The sequence below is a fragment of the Glandiceps talaboti genome, chromosome 9 (genome assembly GCF_964340395.1).
Source record: "Glandiceps talaboti chromosome 9, keGlaTala1.1, whole genome shotgun sequence".
NCBI classification, from domain to species: domain Eukaryota; kingdom Metazoa; phylum Hemichordata; class Enteropneusta; family Spengelidae; genus Glandiceps; species Glandiceps talaboti.
The window spans coordinates 15,655,476-15,671,185 of NC_135557.1; the positions used below are offsets into that span (position 1 = coordinate 15,655,476).

Below are 15,710 nucleotides of genomic sequence, written 5' to 3' on the forward strand. Positions count from 1 at the left end.
AGAATGTTAGGACAGAGATAGGTTCTCCTAATCCAATTATCTTGCCAAAAAGCTTTTAAAATCTAATGAGGGGGATTGGTGGGAAAGAGACAAATTTAAATACGTCATCTTAAAGTGGCCTTATCGATGGGGATTGGAATTTATTTTGGATTTTTAATTTTTTTTTGAAACAATTTTGTCATGGCTTTCTAGACATGTAGTTGTTATATACCAAACCAAATCTTGAATTCTGTACGAAGTACAACTGTGGACATCAGACTATAGACGAACAGAAACTGTTACAAACAGGGAAAATAAACAATTGAACTGGATTAATAACACTTGACACAGCATGTTGGAAGTACAGAGACTTGTATTACATTGTATCATGTGATAAGAACAGTTGTATGGCCTCTTTACTATATAATAGTTCACAAACAAATTTACAAAGTTCCCCAAGCATTTCATGTAACCATAAAGAAGCCATAAAACTGTTCTTATCAAACCATGAAATGTAATACAAGTCTCTCCTGTCCCAAAATGCTGTGCCAATCACTATCAATCCAATTCATTTGTTGACTTTCTGTGTTTGTAACAGGTTCCAGTCGTTCACAGTCTGATGTTGGCAGTTAGATGATATTCAATTCTTACCACCGTCCTCCAGGCATTTCTCTTTGTAAACATTAAGTTTTGATGTCATAATTGATATTATATTACTGTATCAGCTAATGTTTTGATGGCAAATAAAATGTGTAGACAAGTAATAAAGTATGTATCTATTATCTTGGTATGAATTTAATATCTGTATCTTGTTTAGTCAGGTTTAGCCAAGTCAACTGTCCTGGCTACAAATTTATATTGACTGCCATTAACAGACTACCTTGGTACAAATTTGTAGTCTTGATGCCATGTTTAGAACAATGTTTTAAAATTATGGAGAAAGATCAAGGTCAACTGCATGTGCAGGTAGTGGTGGACGTAGTAATAGGTACAGTGTACATGTAGAGCAGTGTAACCTACAATGTACATTTGTAGGTAACATGGGGAGGCGAGGGGGAGGGGCTTGTAATTTCAATACAGTGGGGAACGCCTGAAAAAGTGACTTGCATTTTTACAACATTTTTCATCGTAGCAAAAGTACTAAGATGCCATTCCCCAATGTTGTTCTTCGTTCAGCCAAGGAAAATGACCTAAGGGGTTTTTGTAGTGACTGGTTGTGACAAAACCCTTAGGTAACGAGTATTTTCCGGCTGAATGAAGAAAAATGTTGGAGAATAACATAATTATACCACCACCAGTAATATCAGACAGAAATTGTGGAAAGTAATGGCAATCGTGAACTTTTTGACCCGTGTTCTGAACATACAAAATGTAGCAGAACCAGTGATGTAGACTTGCACTGTTGTGACATAAACGTGTATTGTCATGACATAGAGCAACCAGGGTATTAATTCCATATTTTTGGCTTGTGCATGGTATAATTGTTGCTTTTTGTATGGTTTGGAGGCATTTAGTGTATTATAAATAAAGTCAGAGGATAACATCTCTTTGTAGATACATGACCCAAATTTTGCTGTGCTGTCAACACATTGATTCTGTATTCAAAACCTTCCAGTTATTAACTAGAATGGTTTGAGCAGTTTAAATTTTTGTTTGTGTGATAGACAATACTTTATTCTGTTATTCATATTTTGCATGTCTACACTGTACCAGTAACATGTAGGGAGGGGAGAATATGGTGTATATTTGTATTTGATATGGTGACATCTGATCAATGACCTTACCAGGAGGAATACTGTGACATACTTGCATATCCAGACATTGGTAGGGGTTATCCCCTGGAATGTATGAAATGATGGCAAAGGGTCACCAGATACTTTTGTATGCAATAGTTTCAACTAGATCATATGTTGATTTTTGCATATGAGTGAAATTTGTACACAAAGGTACATGTATTCAAATATATGTAAATGAATATGTAGAATACATGTACATGAACCATGGGAAGGGGGTCAAAAGTCATCAAGTACCCCAGATCATGTGATGATGTTCACAAAAGTGAGATTGACCTTACAATAGCACCCCAAGAACTGAGTCCCTTGATCAAATTTACCATCAATTATGTAGGCCACTGCAGTATTCTTGCATGGGGACTGCCAGTAACAGAAAGAGGTAAAAGGTGGCGCAGTTACTTATGCAATCTATGTGTTTGGGAACCCATCGAAATGACTGCCACATTTTGGAAGACTTAACCAACTTACTAACCTCAGCAAAAACCATGCAATATGAATCCATGAGTCTCCACAAATTATGACATGTCACATTGTGTGAATATTTCTCTAAGTTTTCACAATTGACAACTTTAAATTATTACTGTAATGACTGCAAACACTATGCTCAAGCACAGTGGTGGAATCTCCTACATGTATTTGTAATCTACATGAACCTCCTGAATGGAATTTCCTCTTGACAGTGTGTTAATATTTAGCTGTAGGTGAAATAACAGTTTACTGTACCCTACCACTGTATTACACACACGTACAGTGTACATGTGTACATGTACATGGCATGTACTGTATGAAGTACATGTACACTGTGCATACAGGGCTCAAAATTGATGAAAATGATGTTGACACTGGATATTCAGGGCTTAGGCTAGCTATTGGGATGGATATGTGCTAGTGACAACGTCATCTACAAGTGCAATCATTGAATGGTGTCTAGAATAATAATTACTGTGGTGTGACCTTAGAATGTGACTGGTTGCTGGGTTACATTGTAACATTGGTCCAAGGGTTACTGATAGAGTAGTGAATTCCAAGTTGGTGAGGACAGGAACTCAGTATTTTTGCTGGGTCATAACTTTTAGGACGCTTTGCTGGAGGGGGGGGGGGGGGTTAGTAGGGAGGGTTTCCATTGTAGCATACTTGAATGCCTAATGATAAAACCCTTAAAATTCATAACAGTATAATTTGTTGACAAAAAATTAGTTAAGTGACAATTCATTTTATAAGAAACATTGAACTGTTTTGAGTAAAAGTTTGATAGAATTTGCAACAGACAAGAAGACAGAAGATAGAGAGGGGTTGACCGATATGTGAGGACGTCCCGTCATGGCACATACCTTACAGAGTAAGAGAGTGATAAACTAACAGAAAATAGCAAAGTTACAACTGCTTCTGTTTGATCTACTACAACAAATCTGAAGTAACAAATAACGATTTGGGATTTCAAACATTCTATTAGACATAATCAGATTGAAAAACCCATGTACACGACTCGTCGACATGTATCATTACGGTGTTGCCAATTTTAGAATGACATCCTTGTAGAAGTCGTCGTCGTTAACAACAGCTTAACCAATTACTAACCAAGTTGACAGTAGGCCAAGGCAATTTCCTAATGCCGCTCAGGTGTGCTTGACAGCCGTATTACCCTCTGATCTGTTCTAAATATGGCATGTTGATGAAAATATAAGAGTTAGATGCCGATGTGTTTCCAGGAAAATATTCAAAACCCAGGTGCTGCAGAGCATGAGTATGGGTAGCTAGAATTTGTTTTGTGTTGTTTAATTAAAAGGCCAGAGTTTCAATCCCAGGTTCTCACATTACTGTTATCATATCAGTGGAGCCATGAGGATTACATAGGATTATTCTTTTGTTCTAGTCCAACTTTTTCTTTCGCTTTGTCAGACGACAGTTTTTCATATGTAATGTTTTAATCCTTTTTCAAAGTGGGTCTTTAAGAATGTTGAACGATATCCTCTTTGAAACCTAAGAATTTCTTCCTAATTACTATTCAAGATAAATCCCAATGTTCTCATCTCAGCAGAGAACTTCTCAGTGTATAATTGTGTTTGGCAGGTGCGTGAGTAAGGTACCAAACTAGCCAGACTCCCTACCCCACCCCTACCCCTGTATTTGGTCAATACTAAAAAAAAAATAACATTACCAGGCACCAAAAATACCTTCATCCACCCCCTAGATATTAAATATAAAATTTATGCACATTTCATTACATTGATTTCATTATATTTCCCAACTCCCCACATTATACCAAGGATCCAAAAACCTGAATTATGATAACATGTCAAGTTCAAATCCAGGCCCCTATGCAGCTTTTTTTCCATGACAACCAACTATGATGGAATGAATGCCAAGTCAAGAGAAGCAAACTATTGTAATATCCATGTATGCACTACTGTGATATGTACAATGTTCTCGTCTGCATTTTGTATTGACTTTGTTATGCTACTGTTCTGTGCACTGGTTAGAATTGATAAAATACATCATTATACTTATGAGTAGAGACGTACACAATAATGACTTGATCTAGTCCTGCGTATATACCGGGAATGGGATTGATATACCAAGGAACTTTGCACCCACCCAAAAAAAAATACTGGTGTTGCCCCCAAAGAGTAAATCAGCCTTAACACTTATATAATCAAAGTGGTTACTCTATATATTTTAGCTTTGTGGGTCTGATCATAGATTGAAGAGCAGTTGCATAAGTGGTCTGTAGACTGGGTAGTGAATTGTCTGCGATGTATGTACATCCCAAAGGTCAAAGTCCTTCCAATTGTCATGTAAATTGACAAGTGTCTGCAAACTGCACATGATCATTACTGCCATTCTGTCTGATTTCATAAGCTTGCAAGTGTTTGTTGCTTAATTTAGGGGATCCTAAGTACTAATGTACATACTAGTAGTTTGGCTTTGGTTTGGGAAGTCTGGTAACAGAAGAGGGTATGTAAGGTTAAACTTGTGTTACCGAAATTATGGTGGGAAACTTTGGTAAGAAACTTAGGGGACTCTTCAGAATGTACCTACTTAGCATACTAAAGAAAACCACTAATGTCACATTCTCCTTTACTTGTAAAAACATGCAGGTGTCTGATGGCAGGTGTATACATGTATATGCATACGTACGTACGTACGTACGTACGTACGTACGTACGTACATACACACACACTCACACACACACACACACACACACACACACACACACACATACATACATACATACATACATACATACATACATACATACATACATACACAGAAACCCTGGTAATGAGGAATGATATCTGGTAAAATCTGCCGAGCTTTTGTGGGGAAACCCCAGTAAAATGCCAAGGGAAATCAGATAGATTTGAACTGATTATCAACCTTAACAAAAATTCAGACCAGCTTTGAAATAAAGATTGAATACTTCAGAGATAATTATTAAAACAAGTATTTGGTTACATTAAAAATAGACAGTGTATAATTAGAAATTGTAGACTGCCTACAGAGTTTGTAAAAATTGATGTTTGAAAAGTAGGTCATAGGATGGGAAACACTGTAGACTGATCATGTAGAACTATTGCTAATAACAAATCATTTATTATGCACGTAATTAGGCTGGTTAGTGCAACACACCTAGCCAAGGCCCTGTAATTATGTGCCTACATGAAGCAATTTGTCACAGGTGATGAATTGCCTTGGCGTTAAGGGAACGCCACTCTGGGAAATGGAGACATTTTCATAAACTACATGTTTGGGTTCTGGAGAGCATTTCATGATTTTAGATTCACCTACAATTATTTGCGATTTCAAAGAAACATCAAGTTGATCTTGTTCATTTATAGGGTATTCTTTTGTATGGGCTATTGCATCATGGGAGATATCAGAAATACGTTATTAAATGATTGAACACTGAATATTCATGAGTACAAAATGCTATACTCTTCCTATGGTAGGAATAATGATACACTGTAGTTTTTTCCCCCAGGACTTTTGTTTTTACAATAACTCTCAAAAGAGTGGAATCAATAATTGCCCGACCATAGTTGGGAACGCCCATAGAGAATATATAGTAACATGTGACCTGAGGTGACATGACTACACCCACTGTGTTGTGCACAGGACTACAAGTTTGGTGGCCATGTTGATATGATGTGTACATGAAGTGACATGGAATATGATTGTCATGTCACAAGCAAGGTAATACTCAGTAAAGCACTAGAGGGGTTTAAAGGCCAGGGATTCAATCCCAGGTTCTCGCATTAGTGTTGTCATATCAGTGGAGTCATGGGGGATTACATACTAGCATAGGATTATTCTTGTCTTCTGGTCCATCATTTTCTATAGCTTTGTTTGTCAGACAACTATTTTTAGCACTTACAGTTTAAATCCCTTTTCAAGTTGGCCCTTTTTTAAATCCCTTGCTACCAGCTGTGTTCATGATATCTCTTTCAAATCTAATATCCTATTATATAAAAGGCCTGAGGAGAACACTGGAATGGTTTCATGAAAAGTCAATTTGAAAATTTTGCAAAATTTGGTGGAAATATTAGGTGACCACCCTTGAGTACTGAAACAGTTTGGCTATTTTGTGTAATTTCTCAACTATTATTATTTAAGATAAGTTTCATAGAAAAAAAATAGCACGGCATGTTGTCATTGTGCTGTGGCAGCATATGTCTCATTTTTGCAACAAATCAATTTTTCTTGGGTTTTCAGGTAATAACCAACACAATGGTTCAGAAATCAGTAGTTGAAATTATAACGTACACTAGAGAAATTAATGTATAAACCTGATAAATTCTGACTTGCACAGTAAGGACAATTTTCATTGGTTGTTTTGTGACATTTCAAATTAGGTCAGCACATGGATATGTATAAGAAGACCGAAAGATTTGTGCCTTGCGTTCCTGTGTCAGCTCACAAAATGAGTTTCGCAACTGTAACCACACTCTGAATGAACGGTTGCAGGAACGCAAGCAACGATGAATTGTTCAGTTATAATATAAACAAACAGTTGCAGTCATGGAGTTGTCATTTTCTGACTATCTTTCAGTTTATTCCACTGATAGCTAAAATAGTGTACATTACAGTTCAGTTTACTGAATCTGTTCCATATTCTCGCCATTCTCGCAAACCAGAGTTATTATTTCTACCACTACATTTCAAAATAAGTAGGGAGGCTCGTTAAGAACGTTGCCCAAGCCATGGTTTGCGACGATGTATTCTCGCTCTCTTGAAACAGTGCATGTACAGTGTTTGGGAACGCTTGTTTTTACTAAAGGTGGTAAATACATGAACAGAATGCAGGTAAAATGTACCAACGTTCCCATGTCATTTAACCTGGGTTCCCAAACAAAATTATAGAGTCTATGAGGAAACCCTGCCATTTCTAACCCTTTCTCCCTTTCTGTTACCGGGGTTCCCCAACCTCAGCAAAAAAAACATGGACTTGTAACAGGGGTGGTGAATGTGATCAAAGTTTGTACACATACTGGTGCAGTAAAACTGATCAACTGTAATTGTAATTGTGTGTACATAATACATTGTATACGTTGAGTTATATTGAGTACTTTGCTACATGAATTTCTGTATATAAATATGTGAGGGAACATGCCCAGACTAGCTTTTACGTGACTCCCCGTGTACCCACTGTTATATTTATTAGAGAATTGAACTGATTATATTTCCAATTTCTACCATTCCGTTATTAGTATTCCGATGCACTCAATTCACATGCAGAATTCAAAGAATAGAGAAGTGCAAGAAAAGGCGACATTGCAGGGAACAAAACTGATATGAAAAAGTGCACCTTTGAGAAAAGTGAAATGTAAAACAGAAACTCTTGATTCTAAAAATAAACCTATCTGAAGGCCATACATAGTATAGCAGACAGCTATCAGATAAAAAAAATCAATCTGGGTAGGTGATCAAAATTGTTTGAGTATTTATGGAAAAACTGCATGTTCTTAAAAAATGGCAACATAAAATAACGTAATCGTGAAATGCACATTGAACAGTGAGTATGAGCTACTGCATATTGAAAGGTCAAGGGTGAAGCTGAAGTAAAATGCCATTGTCAGATAAATGTCAGTGTATCGAAGTTTTCTATTGATTTGCTATCTTCTAAATCATTAGATGATGAAGGCTTGGGATGTCTCAATCTGATTAAAATCCGATGTAGTGGTAGGGTTGTTGTTGTTCGGGTTCAATTGAATGGACATGTGTTGGTCGTTTTATATGTTTGTATTTTTGTCGTATTCACCACCCGTACTATCTGACTAGTTCCCATCGCTGTTGACATTCAAATGTCGCACTTCTATTTAGCCAATCAAAACCGATGTTACAGTTAATATTGCAGTAAGACACCTTGTGATTGGTGAAATGGCACAGTGATCACGGTCATATTTGATTGTTTGTGGTTATGAGAATTAATCAGGTGTGGGGCAGAAACCAAAACCAAATTGTGAATGTGGAACTTGAGCAAACTTGGGAGTTTTGAGTTAGGTTTGTGAGCAGGGAAAGAAAACATTGCGCCAAATATTGAGACCACATTATAAGAGAAAATGTAATAAATTATTTGCTGTTAAAGATATTAGGGGCACAGCTATGGTTTCTAATTTTACTACCATTATGAAAAACCTGTGGAACACTTCATCTAAGGACTGCTTTTGTTGAGGGGGTGACGAGGTAAAAATCTGTCCGAGTTCTCTTGGTGTTGTATAGGGTTTCTCCTTCAAAATTATGGTACAGGATTTCCTATCTCTATGTAGTAGGGTTCGCAAAAAGACAAAGGGTATGTGTGTGGAGGGGGGGGGGGAAGTCATTATACCAGGAGGGAGGGGGCAGCAAGGAAGTCATTACACCAATGATGAGCGATGTCAACTGACCTTCATGTAAATCATGTTGACTTGTGTGTGTCACATTGTGTAATTTTAGAAAGTTTATTTTGAAAAACAAAAGCATATTTATTGATATTTGTCCATCTGTTGTATGTTGTGTCAATGACCAGATATTCAGTGCAACCACTTGTACCAATAGATATAATTTCCTAATATCTGTCATACCATAAATTAGTAAGAGATGTGAATGACATGCTCTCAACAGGATGTCTGTTACCCATTGTCATGCATTGTCATTTGTCACATCCTGTCCTGTTGTTCCTGGCAGTGTCAGACAAATGTCAAGGGTGAAAGGTCATCACCATGGCAGTGACAATGACATGTGCATGTATATTTCAGATACTTGCTTATATCTAGGACAAGGCGTTGATGTCACTGTCTGCTTGCCTTCACATACATGATCTTCTTTCTAACATGGCCGTATCATATATAAAAGTAGTCTAACTCCTACTTCTAGTAGAACTGGGGACCAAAGTTGTAACAAACATACATACTCATATTTGTAGCAGTCAGTGTGAACGTGACATACTTATGTACTATCAGACTTACATGGTGCACAGAATCAACATTTTATGACATGGCACATCAAATAATTTTGACATGCTACTGATTTGTGTCTGCGTTTTCAATTTGATGTACCACTGAGGCTTAGCAATTGCTTTTTATCCACCAAAGTACAGTGTTCCCATATCCTGTGAGTATGGTGACTCACAAGAAACCAGTTTTCATCATTTGGGCCCCCAACAACAAATTTTATCTTTTTAGATAATGTGAATATAAAGAGTGCATTGTGTCGTGACTCGCTAGGAGACTCTTGTGTTTATCATATACCCACGACGAAAAAACAAAATATCTGTTATTACTGAACACTGGTCATTAGACAATGGCATGTTTTGAAAAATAAGTACAACGGAAATCAAAAATAAGAACTTAAAAAGAAATCGTGACATTTACAAGGCAGTATACAATAGTGACAAAGCAGGAGGTAGTTAATGTCTAAAATGTTCATCCACGCAATAACATAGATACAGTAACGATGCTAAGTTTTAAACTTTTATGCCCTGTGCTGGCGATCAATAAAAACAATTTGTATTGGTTTATGGATGTACATGTAATCTTTTGTAGCATGGCTTCACAACACCAAATACAAAGCGTGTGAGTCACATGCTAGTACATAACATTTGACATCTCGGGCACATGTCCCTCATCAAATGTCATACATAAAGACCCCTTTATGGTTATTGTACGGGTATAGTGGAGATGATGAACAGAAGAAAATGCTAGTGAATATTTTATTTGTTGAGATTATCTGTGTGTTTGTTTGTTTGTTTGTTCACAGATCTTGTTTTCGCAATGATTCCTCATAAAACATTTGTTAGATTCCTGTAGACTTATTCTTGGGCTACATAACATGTAGGTGTTAAAGATGGAATAACGTAAATGAAATTTGAAATATTGAAAGTAAAGGTGTGAACCTTTCCAGTATCACTTTGCATCTAATTTGTAGACATTTATCATTTTATGGAGTTTCTATTTGTTTGCATGGTTTCCAAGAAGACACACACATACACATGCATGTACATGTGCATGTACACTAGCACAAACACACACTCACTCTCGTGCACATATGTACATGTATGATGTACACATACACACACACACACACACACTCTCTCTCTGTCTCTCTCTCTCTCTCTCTCTCTCTCTCTCTCTCTCTCTCTCTCTCTCTCACACACACACACATTACAAGCAATGTAATATACATGTGTTTGAGGTGAATAATTAAAAACATTTACATGTACGCATGTAATTTATTTATGTCAAGTCTTTTGAATTCATATGTACTTTCAAAAGTCAAAACAAAACAAAAGCCGTTATTTACGGTACCCATTGTTGTCACTAATTGTCATTACTTGTGTCTTCACAGAAAATATAATATAATGAATTCAGAATGTTTTAAACATATTTATGTGTAAGTAACAAGAATATATTGTTTGTTCATGAATCTGTATTATTAAAAAAAAAAGTAGTACTCGCCATTCTTAGACCTTCAGAAAACCCTGTCAATAGTTACAGGACAAACCCACTACTCTATAAAGGCATGGGTACAACCCAGTATATTATAGGGTTGAACACATTATTCTATAAAGAACTGGGGGGGGGGGGGTGCTAATTGTAGGGTGTAAACCACCACTCTATAAAGGCCTTGGGATGACCTTGTACATTGTAGGGTCAACCAACTACTCTATAAAGGCCTTGGGAGGACCTTGTAAATTGTAGGTTGGACCCACTACTCTATAAAGACCTTGGGAGAACTCTGTAAGTCAATGTGTGGACCACTCAAGAAAAGTCTTAGGAGAAATCTCCATGTTATTGTGACCTCAGCTGACAGTATTAGAAAAGACACATAGTAACAGCTCACCTAGGATAAAATATGCCTATAAAATGACCTACATGACACGATAAACATTGCTAATGAGTACGATAGGAGTGACTTGTCATTGCTGTATGACGTGGGACATAATAGACCCAGGATGAAACAACCCAGTAACTAAAATATGCCAGGGATAAAATTACACCACTTCTGACGTATAGAAAGAACTTACGTGACAAGTTATGCCAACTTAACATACAGTACCGGTATGCAAGGTTTCGTTAACCCAACCCTGTGGCTATGTAGATTTCACCCACTGACATTAACATTCTCAGACACTGAGAAAATTGTGATATAACTATTTTTTTTTAAATATCGTAATTAGCTCTCATGTAACTTGTAAGCTATTTGATAATTCGTCAATTATGAATATAGTTCATTTATTCTTTGAAAGTTTTTGAAATTATGATATCAGCCTTTGAAATTGTCGATGATAGACTAGAACCCGCTGTTGTGATTCATATTTTGGTAGTTTCTTTGTGAGATAAACTATGCAAACCTTCACTTGAAACTGATCATGCATTGAAAACTGAAAGAAAGTTATATGTCTTCAACCTAGATATGTTTGTATTTTCGCAACTCTAAAAAATGTTGTGATTTGGGAGTCTTCATCTAGTTCTCAAAGACTAATGTTTATTGGTTATCAGACTTATATATTGTGTTTAATGTATAAGAAAGTTGTTTAGTCACTACTTATTTTTGCGTCTTTGTTTTCCAGCAAAAGAAGTGAAAGTAAGTCTTTAGCGAAAATCTCCAAGTTTACAGCATTTGAACTCTGTGTGATGTCATGCAAACAGTATTATGTAGAATTTCATCCATTCTGTCTCTGTACAACTACACTTGTCATACTGCGGCTGAACTGTGAGACCTTGCGCTCTTTCCTTCATTTGTAGAGACATTTTTCAAATATTTGAAATTTGAACTGAATACAAATCAAATGAACACACAGGCACATACATATAGACAGACAGACTCGTACACAGTCACAGACATACACATACCCAGACAGACTGACACATACACATACATAGACACTCGCATACATACATACATACATACATACATACATACATACATACATACATACATACATACATACATACATACAAATGTACATACATACATACATACATACATACATACATACATACGTGTACATGTACATGTACATACAAAAAATGTACATTGTACATACATACATACATACATACAGACAGACAGACAGACGGACACACGCACACACACACACTCACGTCAGCATGCACATAATCAGACTCAACAGAGAAAAAAATAAACAACCTTTAGGTCACCTCTGTGATACCATACAAATTGTTGGTTCCACCCAACAAAAAAAATGGAAGGCATTGACCTACAGAACAATTTAGTACCAGTCTTAGTATAACAATAATCAATGAGTTGGCGAAAATTCCCATTGTATTAATCTGAAAAGACAACCTGTACCTCCCAATAAATAGTTAATGATAAATGAAATAATTTATTGGTGGTATCTGACAGTTGTCACGTATTGTACATTAACAATTTATAAGTCAGTGGCCTCTATACTGTTAGCTGTGTATACATTACACTGACCTTATTTCTACAAGGCTGATTGTGAGATGTAAAAGCCTATGAAAGGAAAGACCATGCATTGTTACACTTATTCACATAGATTCAATTGAAAAAAAAAGAATATGTTCGAGTTTGACAGGGGTATGCGTAGGTGTAATCAACTTGTTGCAAGTGTTCAATTTTTTTTTTTTTAAATGGTAACATAATTTTTACAGGATTAGTGGCCAGTCTTTCATAATATCACAGTTTTGTAGGGTTATTACCAGACCTCCATAACTTGTTCACAAATACATGTATTAATTTTTTTTTAAATAATATCACAGCATTTACAGAGTTATTGTCCATACCAACATATTGTGTAAAAAGTATCGAATTAAAAACCATATTGAATATTATAGTTTTTACACACACGGTTATATGGATGACTTTATAACTTGTTCCGAAATATTCAATTATGAAATGAAATATATCACAGCTTTAGGGTTATACCCAAGCCTTTAGAAGTTACTTGATTACCCCCCAAAAATATCACAGATTTTGCATGGTTATGCCCAACTTGCAGTGTGCCCTCCAATGATTTTGTTGTTGTGGGTATGATCAAAACTGGCATTTTGGGTCACCACATACATGTACATGTAGTAAGAGATAGGGGGAACACCAAATTTTGGTGCACCACTAGAAATTGTATGCGCTAGTTGCACGTCAGATTGGCTGAGAGGTCACACTGCGACCAAGCCTTTATAACTTGTTTCAAAAATTCAATTGTAAATTTAAAAAAAATATGTATCACATATGTTCTGTATCAATTAGTGGGGACCACTATATGAATGTCAACAATAGAAATAATTAACATAACAATATGTTCTTTTGTTATGTAAATGTATCAATGGTATCACCATATTCGCCAGAAATGTATTTCATTTTCAAAAATCTGGAGTATGTTCACGTGGTTTCCTTTCAAAATGACTGGCAAAATCATTAACCACAAAAAAAAAAAATAAATAAAGTGATCGAAAGTTGGCAGAGAGATTATTTTCTACGACTTTGTTTGTCAATTATCTTTTACTTTTAGTGAAATTGTACACTTGAAGGTGTGTCAGATATTTCTGTGAGATAAATATAAAATTATTGATATTACTGCAACAATGAAATGGCACTTTTTAAAATACGTCTCGTGTTAGTGTACATGAAAATAGTTATCATCATTTAAAAAGTAAGAGGAGCATTGATTGGTTGATCAGGTCTATCAATCTTAATTTGAACTAATCAAAATGCATGTAATAAAATCCCTTAGGATATAATTCATTTTGTGTTGGGAATGTTGCACCATACTGGTGAGTGTACCAGTGTACTAATTCTGTTCAATTTTACTCTGAAAACACTTTTAGTTAGTAGTTTGACATCGTACATCGCACGACGATGACAACATGTAATTTCCAAAATGGCGGGTGGTGACGTCACAAACTATCGCGATGTCTCATGTATCACGAGATTTCGTCTAAACGCAATGCGTATGTGTGGGTATACGCAACTTTTTAGAGTTTTGAAACTGCAATCGTCTTTGGATATTTAGTATGAAACAACTTTAGCTTTTCTGAGAAAACTAATCAAAAACTGTGATTTAAAAAAATCGATGTACAAAGATTGAGATTAGAGTTATAAATCTGTAGAGAAATAAAAGTTGGTTTTAACTTTTTTGTTAGCAACTTTGATCACACACCATGTACTTTGAGTGTACCATTAATTTATTCATGAATATTAATTATGCAAATTAGCATGAATATTAATTAGTGTCCGGGACTACTCTCAAGCTGGGGAGAACCCTGGTGTATAGATTTCTAGTCCTTCTAGTATAATTGCAATGGGGACTAAGTAAATATCTATGGAACTGGAGTCGATTGTACAAACATTTGCATATTCATGACTCCTAAGTGCTTATCACCTTCAGATAAAGTCATGAATATTCATTGTTCAACTAATACTCTGCTAAGTGCCATGATGCAATCATGGAGCACTATGAGAATAATGGCGATGAAATAGTGTTTCAGTGTGGTGTTTCTTGACAATTGGGCAAAATTGATATGATGTGAAATCATGAATTGATTCTCCATACACACACACACACCCCACACCCACACCCCACACACATACACACCACATACAAATACACACCACATACATACACACACACCACATACACAAATACAAACACACACACACACACACACACACACATATATATATAAATATATTAAGAGTATGTATGTACATGTATGTATGTTTATATACATACATGTACATACATACCCTTAATCCAAGAAAGTAGGTCATAAGCCATAAAAGTGTGGAACTCTTGAGGTCTGGCTTATAATCCATTTTCTTGGATTAAGTCTATTGTACTTGGCTACTAATTTTGCATTGAGCACTGATCTCCCCAGTGAGACACATCTATCACATACAAGTACATTATATATATACATGCATGCATACATCATTACATTCCTCCGTACGCACGACCCCACCCACACACACACACACACACACACACACACACACACACACACACACACACACACATAAAATAGGTCTATGTGACCACTGTAGAAGTATTCTGGATTCTGGTACCCAACTCCGAAATGTAGATTTCTGTGACCCTACATATACTAATAGGGTTACATTTTACAGGCATACTCCCATATGAACCTATTATATTGACATTCTATCTACCATATTGACTGATTTCTAGGGACTTCTTTCTCTGCTGGCCATATTTATTGATTTTTTGTTGGATCAATAATATCCCATAATGTACTCATACATTTTAAACCATTCAAATGTCACCGTAATGTGAACTGTCAACATATACATGTACTGATGTTGGTACAAGTCCAATTTTTACATGTAAGCATTCTAACAGCTACAGTCCCACACAAAAGTATCAGTACATGTACATTGTACTGTGCCTTAGGCATTTCACCTTCAGATTTGGAGGTTATTGACCTCACCTCAGACAGGTTACATGTACCACCTAATATGTA

General features: G+C 36.0%; 1 protein-coding gene across 1 annotated transcript in view; it reads left to right on the top strand.

Annotated features, from left to right (window-relative positions):
- LOC144439669 (glycogen synthase kinase-3 beta-like) overlaps window positions 1-15,710 on the top strand; it is a 29,786-nt gene that overhangs the window by 4,491 nt on the left and 9,585 nt on the right. The gene's annotated exons all lie outside the window — the stretch shown is intronic.